The sequence below is a fragment of the Diabrotica undecimpunctata genome, chromosome 10 (assembly GCF_040954645.1).
Source record: "Diabrotica undecimpunctata isolate CICGRU chromosome 10, icDiaUnde3, whole genome shotgun sequence".
NCBI lineage: Eukaryota > Metazoa > Arthropoda > Insecta > Coleoptera > Chrysomelidae > Diabrotica > Diabrotica undecimpunctata.
In genome coordinates, this window is record NC_092812.1 from 16770145 (window position 1) to 16780680 (window position 10536).

The 10536-nt window shown below is 29.9% G+C and overlaps 1 protein-coding gene across 1 annotated transcript in view; it reads right to left on the reverse strand.

Annotated features, from left to right (window-relative positions):
• SK (small conductance calcium-activated potassium channel) overlaps positions 1-10163 on the reverse strand; it is a 975882-nt gene extending 965719 nt beyond the window's left edge. The window contains exon 1 of the mRNA XM_072546075.1: positions 10015-10163. The gene's annotated coding sequence lies outside the window, so the exon portion shown is untranslated. The remainder of the gene's footprint in view (positions 1-10014) is intronic.
• Positions 10164-10536: the final 373 nt, after the last annotated feature.

A 10536-nucleotide genomic window follows, 5' to 3' on the forward strand; every position in this document is an offset into this window, starting at 1 on the left:
CTCGCAAAACAGAAAACCAAAAACGATGTCGATGGAAGCCAACCGTATAAACGTATTTCTGACTATTGGTCGTCTTCAGTATAGTGCAGCCCAGTTAGAAAAGGAGCATGTCAACTTTGGGAAATGATCACTACAGGAGCAATAGCTTCCTCCGTGGTTATTGTTAGTTGTTGCCCTGGAAACCATCAGGGTTTTCTAACTCTAATGCCACAAATTGGTGGCATTGCTCCTATAGTGATCATTTCCAAAGTTGACATGCTCTATTTCTAACTTGGCTGCACCGTACTGAAGACGACCAATAGTCAGAAATACGTATATACGGTTGCCTTCCATCGATATCGTTTTTGGTTTTCTGTTTTTATTTTCTGTATGTGGCCATAATTTTTTTGTCCGCTCTGTATAAACATTCTAGGAAAAAAACATCAAATAACATTCAATTCTACACAAAAAAGGTATTCTTGTGTCAAATCAAAAAAGTACACCGTTTTCGAAATAAACGTATTTTGTTAATGATACGCATGTCTGTCTTTAATTTTTCGGAAAACAAGCAGGTACCTAGGTATGCTGTGAACTTAATGGAAAAGTCAAGGCGTCAAGGCAATTTGTTTATGTGTGTACTTTGTACGCAGGTAAGAAGGTATACTTGTATTATATGATTTCAATGAAATAAATATATTTGAAACAGTTTATTTGTGTTTTATTTAAATATTAAACTAATTCTAATACTTACAAGTTTTCTAAAAATTTTCTTAAATATTACCAAAAATAAAAAAAGTAAGCAAGGCAATAACATGAAATGTTCCTAAGCGGTCATCCATCGAAAGCTTGATCCCGGTCGACACTGCTTGACTCCTGTTTTCGAGCGACAACTGGTGTTAGCCAGTGTGCTATGACCGTAAAATTCATACTAAAATGAGTTATTTTGACAGATTATATCTACAAATAATATTAAGATTGCCTTTTAATCGTCTTTTCATCATATTTTAGTATCTATCATACTATTTCCGGCGAAGACAAATTCAAAGACACAAAAATTATAAAATGTATTTTTTTCACACTTTATTTGCACTGATACATACGTAACTTCAAAGATTTAGCCACTAACTTTATACTGCTGGTGAGCGCGTAGGTACTGTATACTGTCAATTTTATAAAAATTCACTCTCAACATTTTTCCCAATTGCACCTAAAGATGTATAACTTCAAAAACCAGCAGAAGATCCAGAAACCAGTGCAAGGCTTGTTTCTGCGGCCACTGGTATAAGCAAATCGACGGTGTCAATAATAATACGGACAGAAAATCTTTATCCGTATCGTTTTACTCCAGTGCAGAATCTTTTACCACAGGATTTTCCAGCAAGAATCCGATTTAGTCAGTTTATGATAGGGCGGCATTTAGACGATATGTTTTATAATAAAATTTTATTTACCGATGATACCGATGATAGTACAACACCACATTATATCCTAAAAGTTAAAAATTATCTAGATGAAGTTTATCCTTAAAGGTGGATTGGTAGAGGTAGTGTATACCCATGGCCAGCACGCAGTCCCGAACTAAATCCCATAGACTTTCACTTGTATGGCTACCTAAAGTCACTTGTTTACAAAAAAAATAAATAACCGTCAAGAGTTATGGCAAAATATTGTAGAGATAGTTAACGTATTTAGAGCCCAACGAAACTCTTTATTTAAAATAAGACAAAACTTACACAAAATATTTAGATTATGTAGTTTATCTAATGGTGAACATTTTAAATACTTATTGTAATTTTTTTTCGTTTCGTTTTGAATTATTCACTTCTTCAATTGTTTTATATTTACTTCATTGTTTAATTTAATTTAATTTCTGATTTTTTTAAAAATTTTTACTGTGTAAAAGGTTTAATAAAAATAATCATATGCATTTTGTTTGCAAAAATTATCTACTACTAAAACATTTGGATAAATTCCAAGAAAATGTATCCAAATGTTGCTACGCCACTGGTAGCAATTAACTTACACGTCTTAAAATGTACCGAGGCAAAAATTCCCTTTTAAAAAGAATTCAAAAGGTGAGTTTTACCTACCTATGTATAGAAATATCGAAGTTGTCCCCCGTCCCCCGCAAATCCCTTGGCAATAGTCAGGCATTGCAATCAGATTTTTAAGTAAGTAGTATAAGATTGTATCCCACCTTACCTGGTCGCTATTTGGTTAGAGGTTTAACTCTGGCATATTAGTTAGTGTTAGTTTCGTATTCGATCAAATTCGACACATTTCTGGTTTAAGAGTTTAGACTCTCGCGTATTGAGTATACCTAGTTATTGTTACATAGCTTATAGTTAAAAGCTGAATGCTCATTACTAATCAAGTATATTAATATTGAAGAAAACATTCTTAGTTGAAGTGATAATTATTAGTAACATTTTGATCTGTATCAGTGCTCGTATAGTATGTCGCTAGTTTAAGGTGGACAGTGATCGGTGGTTTCAATAAAAGAACTTACGCTAAAACTTTGGCTAAATATTAACTTAGTTGTAGCAACATTCAACCTTTTTTGTCTAGAATTGAATGTTATTTCATGTTTTTTTTTTCATAAAATATTTATACAGGCGGACAAAAAAATTATGGCCACATTAATGAACCAATATTATAGTAGGTGGCGCTACCTAGTGTCAATGGTAAAACTAATATCATTTTTATATTAAGCATATTAAATAATAGCAAGATACCAAATTTTACTTAAATCGGTTGAATAGTTTTCAATATATTTCTAAAAATAATATAAAAAAATATTAATAAATCACCCTGTAGAACAAAAACCAGCAACATTTTGCCATAGGGCAATTTGAGCTCAAACGCTTTATTTTGATGTAAGCTATCACCCATTACCTAATGTACAATTAATTATGGGACACCCTGTATACATATATATACATACATACATATTATATATATATATATATATATATATATATATATATATATATATATATATATATATATATATATGCATATCTGCATATAGTCTCCAGTATGTAGTTTTTTTCCAAATACAAGAATGGAAAAGAAAACTATTTTTGAAGTGTGTAAAAGTTTTAATTCCTAACAGCGCTTTCGGCTACTCAAGAGAGATCCCATTTGGTGGAAAAATCTACAATTTTTCCTTTTTTTATATATAAAAGTAAAAAAGTTACAAAAACTGCTTCAAAAAAACACATAAAAGAGGGAAATTTGACTTCACAAAAACATATTAAACTGCCGCTTTAACTTCAACCAAATGGTCGAGTTCTTACACCTGTACCAAAGACAAATTTTTTAATCTGTTTTTTGTGGAGTCCAGTTTTCCGTCTTTTAGGTATTTTTTGATGAGGTTTTTGTAACTTTTTGACTTTTATAAAAAAAAAGGATAAATTGTAGATTTTTCCACCACTTTGTAAGCCGAAAGCTCTCAGCTAGGAATTCTTACTCACTTAAAATACTTTTATTTTCTATTCTTTTATTTGTCATAAATGTACAAAAATGTATTTTTATTTTTTCCAAATGTAGCTCTTTTATTTATGTAAAATCGATACATTTCCAATTATATCTTACTACTTGACTTGAGATGTAGGGCTATATACGTACAAACTATATTTCAATATTATACGGAGAGATATTTATACTATGCGACGAACAAGCAATAAACGAAATATTTGCACCAAAATAGATTCTGCTATGTAAAAACTAGGGAATTTAATACAGACAAACATTATATAGATCAATTTTGAAATTACCTATGATAACATAAGTAATTAAGTAACAAAAGAATTTAATTAAAATTGAATTTAGTTAAAATTGCCTATGAAACATTAAAGGAATGTAATATACCAACGTGTAATCAAATAAACAACCAAAGTGCATCATCATTATAGCCTTGCAATCCCATGGGTTTATGGCTCACGCCTGGACTTGTAATAATCCTATTCTTTTCAAGGCCGATTATTCCTTTTATCATTATAATTTGCTATGTGTTTTCGCGATTGTGGTAATCTGCTTTCATTTTTTTCGGTCCCTGCATTCAGCCTGCCAATTTATAACCTTTATGGCTCTTACATCTTATGTACCGTCAGCTATTCATCTTTTTTCTCGATCTTCTTCTCCTCTTCTTCTAGGCAAAACTGTTTATGTTTTGAAGCATATTCTATGTGATGTTCTCAGTATGTGTTCGATCTATTTTAGATAGAGTGATTTGATACCTGATACCTGAATATTATTTCTTTATTATTACATGTTGGTTGTAAGTCTTTTCTCTCACTTTCTCCTGTTACGTTGGGGCCTATTATTGCACTAATTTTTTTTTAATGTTACCCCCCGTCAAGCTAGGCAAAATATCTTTACTCCTAGAATTTAATTTTTTTCGTTATTTTACGTTCTATGTGATTAAAAAATAAGACAGCGCAATTTTAAGCCGCCACTCCCTCCCCCAGTTTCTATTCTAAAAACGTCACTTTTACTGTTTATATTTTTTTCTTTGGGTTGCAATTAATTTAAAAATTTCAAAAAATGCACACGTATAGTTAAGGCCTTTGTAAAAGTTGGGTGTTTTTTATAGACTTATGGGTTTAGTCTACATAACCTAAAAATTCTTTTTTTTAAGCGTATAACTTTTGTTTGGAGATGGCTGCAGGCCTAGTTTTTTTTTCTATTTTATGTATATTATCAAAAACTATATTTTTGATTTTTGTTCAGAATTTTCCGTTAGGTGCGCCACCTTCAAAAATACAAAAAAATATATTTTTTAGGGGTTTTTGGGGATTTTCTTCCATTTATAGACTTCAAAATAGATTAAGTCAGCGGTTTCAATGGGTTATACATAATTTAAAGTAACTGGGTCCTTTAGGACATTCAAAAATTGTGCAAAATATCTTTAATCCCCCAAAAATCCATATTTTTTCGGTTTTTTAAGGGCTTTTGGGGTTTTTCGGGAGTTAATTTTATTTTTGAGATCGATACAACCTTCATAATTTTTACAGACAATTTTAGCCCACCATCCACCTGTCCCAAATACGTTTTTTCGTTTTTTTTTTGGGTGGGTTAAAACCAATTTAAAAATTTAGAAAAATTTACACACAGAGCTGAGACTTTTATAAAACTTGTCTGTTTTTATGAACCCGTATATTGAGAGCAGGTACATAACCTAAAAATACATTTTTTTTTTTCGAAAAAAACTTTTTTTGAAGATATCTGCAGGTCAAGTTTTATTATATTTTATGTATTTAATAAAAAACTATACTTTTTATCTTTTTGAGATTTTTCTGTCAAATGCGCCACCCGTCAAAAACCCAAAACACTGTTTTTGTAGGGTTTTTTTTTATTTATAGACTTTAAAATACATTTAATCAAGGTTTTTTATGAGTTATATGTAATTTTAAGTAACTGAGTCGTTTGGAATACTGAAAAATTAGGAGAAACACCTTTAAACTCATAAAAAACTATGTTTTTTCATGGTTTTAAGATTTTGCGAGTTTTTGCTGAGTCAATCATATTTTCTGGAGTCCATAGAACTTAAATTATTTATTTTTTTACATTTTATTTGATTAAAAATTAAGACTTTATTGCAATTTTAGCTCGCCATCTCTTCCAACTACCCCTAAAAATTTTGGTGTGCAATTAATAAAAATTTCTAAAAATTCTCACGCACAGTTGAGGCTTTTGCAAACCTTGTAAATTTTTATAGACATATGTTACAGAAGTGTACATAACCTAAAAATAGATTTTTTTCAAAAAACTTTTGTTTGGAGATTGCCGCAGGCCTAGTTTTTTTTCTCTTTTATGTATTTAATCAAAAACTATATTTCTGATTTTTTTCCAAATTTTCCGTAAGTTATGCCACTTTCAAAAAGAAGGAAAACTGTTTTTTTTTAGAGGTTTTTGGAGATGTTTTGTATAGACTTTAAAATAGATAAAGTTATATATAAAGGGTTTTTTATAGGTTATATAAAATTTAAAGTAAGTGAGTCCTTTAGGATATTTAAAAATTGGGCAAAATTACTTTAAGCCCCCAAAATTAATGTCTTTTCAAGCTGTTTAAGGGTTTTTGTGGGGTTAATTATATTATTTTAGATCAATTCAACATGAATCAATACGTCTACAATGTATATTTAGAAAATATATAAAAAATAATGTTTTCAGGCCTTAAAGAAGCAAATAAAACCATTGGTTATGCGAAAAACTACGTTTCCAAGCGTTATTCGAGGTTTTTTACTGGAATTGCCCAATTTTTTTACTTTTCCACGTCATTAAGCGGCATGTTTTTAAAAATTTTATAAAATAACACAAAACAATAATTTGCCATATTCGTGAAACATGCGAAAAACTCGATTGTGAAATCCCTTCTTATATGTGGAATGGTAAAAAATCAGATTCAGTAAAAACCTTAAATAACCCTTGAAAGCCGAGTTTTTCGCAAAAACGACGATGGTTGTGCTTTCTTCTTTGAGGCCTGAACATTTTCTTTTTCATATATTTTTTGAATAGGGATTGGCGACGCATTGATCCAGCTTTTATCGATCCCAAAAATTATGATTAACCTCGCAAAAACGCGCAAAAACCCTTAAAAGTCCTGAAAAAACATGTTTTTTTTTTAGTTTGACTTTCATCGGACGGGCCTTAAAATATTACACAAATGACGGGCCGGTGTTTGAACGGACCCACTCTTAAATGGGTGAACCATGCTTATACGAAAAAAAAACTGTACTAGTAACACATTTTTTTTATAGTATTAAACATTTATTAGACTAAAACAAACATATTACTACAAAATACATTCTACTACTGACGCTAATCGACTGAATAACAAGTATTTGTACACAAACTATCTCTGATTTTGCCTGTTCTAGACATACAAAATTGTTACATTTTACACATATTTTACTAGGTTTTCTGTCTTTGCCTTTACAACATACATGACAACGGTCCCTTGTATTTTTTTTTAGTTCTACTCTGTGCTCAGTAATATTCAGAAGGTCTGGGAATATATCTGTTATATGACGCTTTTTAATCTTTTCGATGTGCTTATTGTTATAACGTCTGAAAACAAATTCCTTACTCGTATTGTGCTTTTTCCAATCAGTATATTTTCGTAGCCACAATTTATAGGAATTAATACCTGCTACATCAACAACGTGAGAGAATATAACCATCAGCCAACGGTTTGTTTTTCTTTGTATCGTATATTCTTTAGCTAACTTATCGGTTGTTCCGACGACTCCTTACGTTTTTTTGTAATGTAGAATAATTTCAGGTTTATAGGAGTATACTTCACCAGCTACTTTGTCGTCAACATGCTCACTTGAAAGTATGATGACTGCAGTACTTAGTTTTGGAACATAAGAGACTAACGTTCGATGTTTTCTAAAAGCAAATATACTTACATAATCTGTTTTATATGATACTTGTAAAAGTTGCCTTGGAATAAACGTTTTATTTTTTCAAAGAATTATTTTTACTTATTTTTCTAATCTTTCCAATGCTTTTATCAGTGCTGTCTTTGTGTTTGCTATGATATTAAGATTAATATTATATGGATTTGATTGCTAATAATATTTTTGTTATCTATTTTTGCTTTCCTGATTATGGATGCTAAGATTAGGTTGAAAAGTGTCGGGGATATAGCATCTCCTTGCTTTACTCCTTTCTTTCTTTTAATTTATTTGGAAATTTTTTTTTGTTGTATCTAACACTCACTGTGTTGTTTTTGGGCGTCAATATCAATATCTTCCTTAGTTTTAGTTGAAACCCCGAGCTTCCTTAATGATTCCATAATTTTTGAACGTAACATTTTATCGAGAACACTTTTGCAGTCTATAAAAACCACGTGTATTTCTTGAGTATATCCTGGTATTATTTGTTATATGGTATATATGGCGGTAATTGTCAATCTATTTGGTCTAATTCTATTCAAATAAGGTTTTTTTCAGTATGTATTTTTGTAGTCTAGAGTTTTTTGTATTATCTAAGATCATAAGGCAATATTTAGAAGAGATACACTCCTCTAGTTTTGGCAGTCTTCTTGGTCGCTCTTTTCATGAATCAGCACTATAATTGATTTGTTTCATCCATCTGGAATCATAATTTTATTTCATACTCCTTCTATTAGAAGCAATATTTCTTTATGCAATGATGCTACTCCATCCTTATTTTTGGGTCTAACATTATTTTTCATATTTGATTATGGAAGAAGGTGGCAGAAAATGGTGTGTGTTAGATAAGGTGGCAGAAAATGGTGTGTGTTAGATGTGCTTCTTGAAAAACTAAAAAAAGGAGGAAATTAATGTGTCAAAAACTTAACTTTTCACTCTGCATTACTTATTTCACTCCTTTTCACTCATAAATGAACTTTGTTAGGTTTTGAACATTGTATTAAAATAAAAATATTTAACTGATACATTTTGCATCTAATAATCGATGCAATAAAGTAACAAAAACATGCTATAAAGTAATAAAAATATGAAGCAATATGACAACAAAATAGTATCCTAACTTATATGCCAATCAGTTCGTAGAGTTTGGTATCTTTGTATGTCAAACCAGTTTACCTCAGACCATAAAAAGGGCAGCAGATCTTAGTATTATTAAGGTGTCAGATATTTTGGAGTATATTTTACCATAAAAAAATCTTAAGTTCAAGCTCACATCATTTTTTTAAATTTGTTCATGCAGTTTCTGTTGATTGTTACATGTGGGAGAATAAAAGTAAAAAATGGAAATTCGGAACTACTTTGGAAACTAATGAAGTCCAAAATAATTAGGCTGTGATTAAATACAAACATTAGATTAGATACACAGATGAGATATATATATATATATATATATATATATATATATATATATATATATATATACATTTATATACAGATTATTATATTTTCTATCACATTACAGATAGATTAGATAGATTAGATATACTGATTTAATAGATAAATAGATTAGACTAGGTAGAATAGATATATAAATAGATAGAAGATTTAGGTTTATAAATAAATAGGCAGATTGGATATATAAACAAATAAAAAATAGATCAGATAGATAGATAAACACATAGATAGATAGATAGATGGATAAATAGATAGATAGATAGATATACAGATAGATAGACAGATAGATAGATAGACAGATAGATAGATAAGTAGATAGATAAATAGATAGATAGATTCATAGATAGATAAATAGATAGTTTAAAAACAAACTGTTCGTTGTAAAAATCCTTACATACAAAGATAGTTAAAAACAAACTGAAAGTCCATAAAAGATACTCGTTAGTATTTTCGTAAAACATATCGATAGATAGATATATAGATTAAAAACAAACTGTTGGTTATGAAAATCCATACATAGACAGATAGTTAAAAACACACTGAAAATCCATAAGAATACTCGTTGCTTGCTGATCAAAATTTTAAGGTTATACAGCTATCAAACATTCTTTCAAAATTACTGAATACAAAAATTTAAAAGACTATATATCTCTGATGGCCATTAATCTAGTTTTGTCTATTTAATTTTGACAAATAACATTCAACAACTACCAGTAAGTCAGTATTTTACTTTTAAGTAATACACATTTCTAAAAATATACATCTAATTAAAATGTTTTCGTTAAACTAAAGCTTTTCGGTGATTGAGCAAATTGCGAAAGTTTAAATTTGTAGACTCGAATACAAACATTAGAGTAATTAAATATCAAAATAGTTTAGTCTGTCTATATACATATATATATATATATATATATATATATATATATATATATATATATATATATATATATATATATATATATATATATATATATGATTTTAATATGTTTCCAAACAAAGATGAAAAAACATGCTGCAGGAATTTGGTTTTAAAGGTTCCACCCCCTTTTTGGTAAACATAATGATAGAATTAAACAATAAGTGTTGAGGCATTTCAATCTTTAATTTAAAAGGGTTTTCCAAAAAATGTATGGTATTACCTGATCTATTAAGGAAATATAAGTTATTTACGAACCTTTAGTCATGTCTTGTGTTTTTCGCAATTCTTCCGTATCCCGTAGGACTTTTCTGTTCCCAAACTCTAGGCACAAAGTGTAGAACCAACATACTGTGTTTATTAAATTTTTTTGTATGAATCTAAGTATCAGCGACTGATATGTTAACCGTAAAAAATTGTCCGGCGCATTTACCTTACGTTGTACAATCTCCGAACATACTACCACACGCTAGTCGACGGCCTATAGGGTGCGCGTCGTGACGACCAAGAACGACGTCGACGTCCAGTTTGCGTCGAATCAGTAGACATGTTCAGTGGCGCTCGTATATGTAGGGGAAGGAACCTAAAGAGGAAGTAAGAGTTTTGAGCATTTCCAAAGTTAGCGGAAATTCTTCCCTAAATAATTATTAACTTATGATAAAAAGATATTTTACGGGGACTGCAGGCAGACCTTTAATATAAATTATTAAAGTACATTCTATTATATGTGAATAACAGAAAATATGCTGAATAGTAGATTATTAAGGATATTAATAGGTC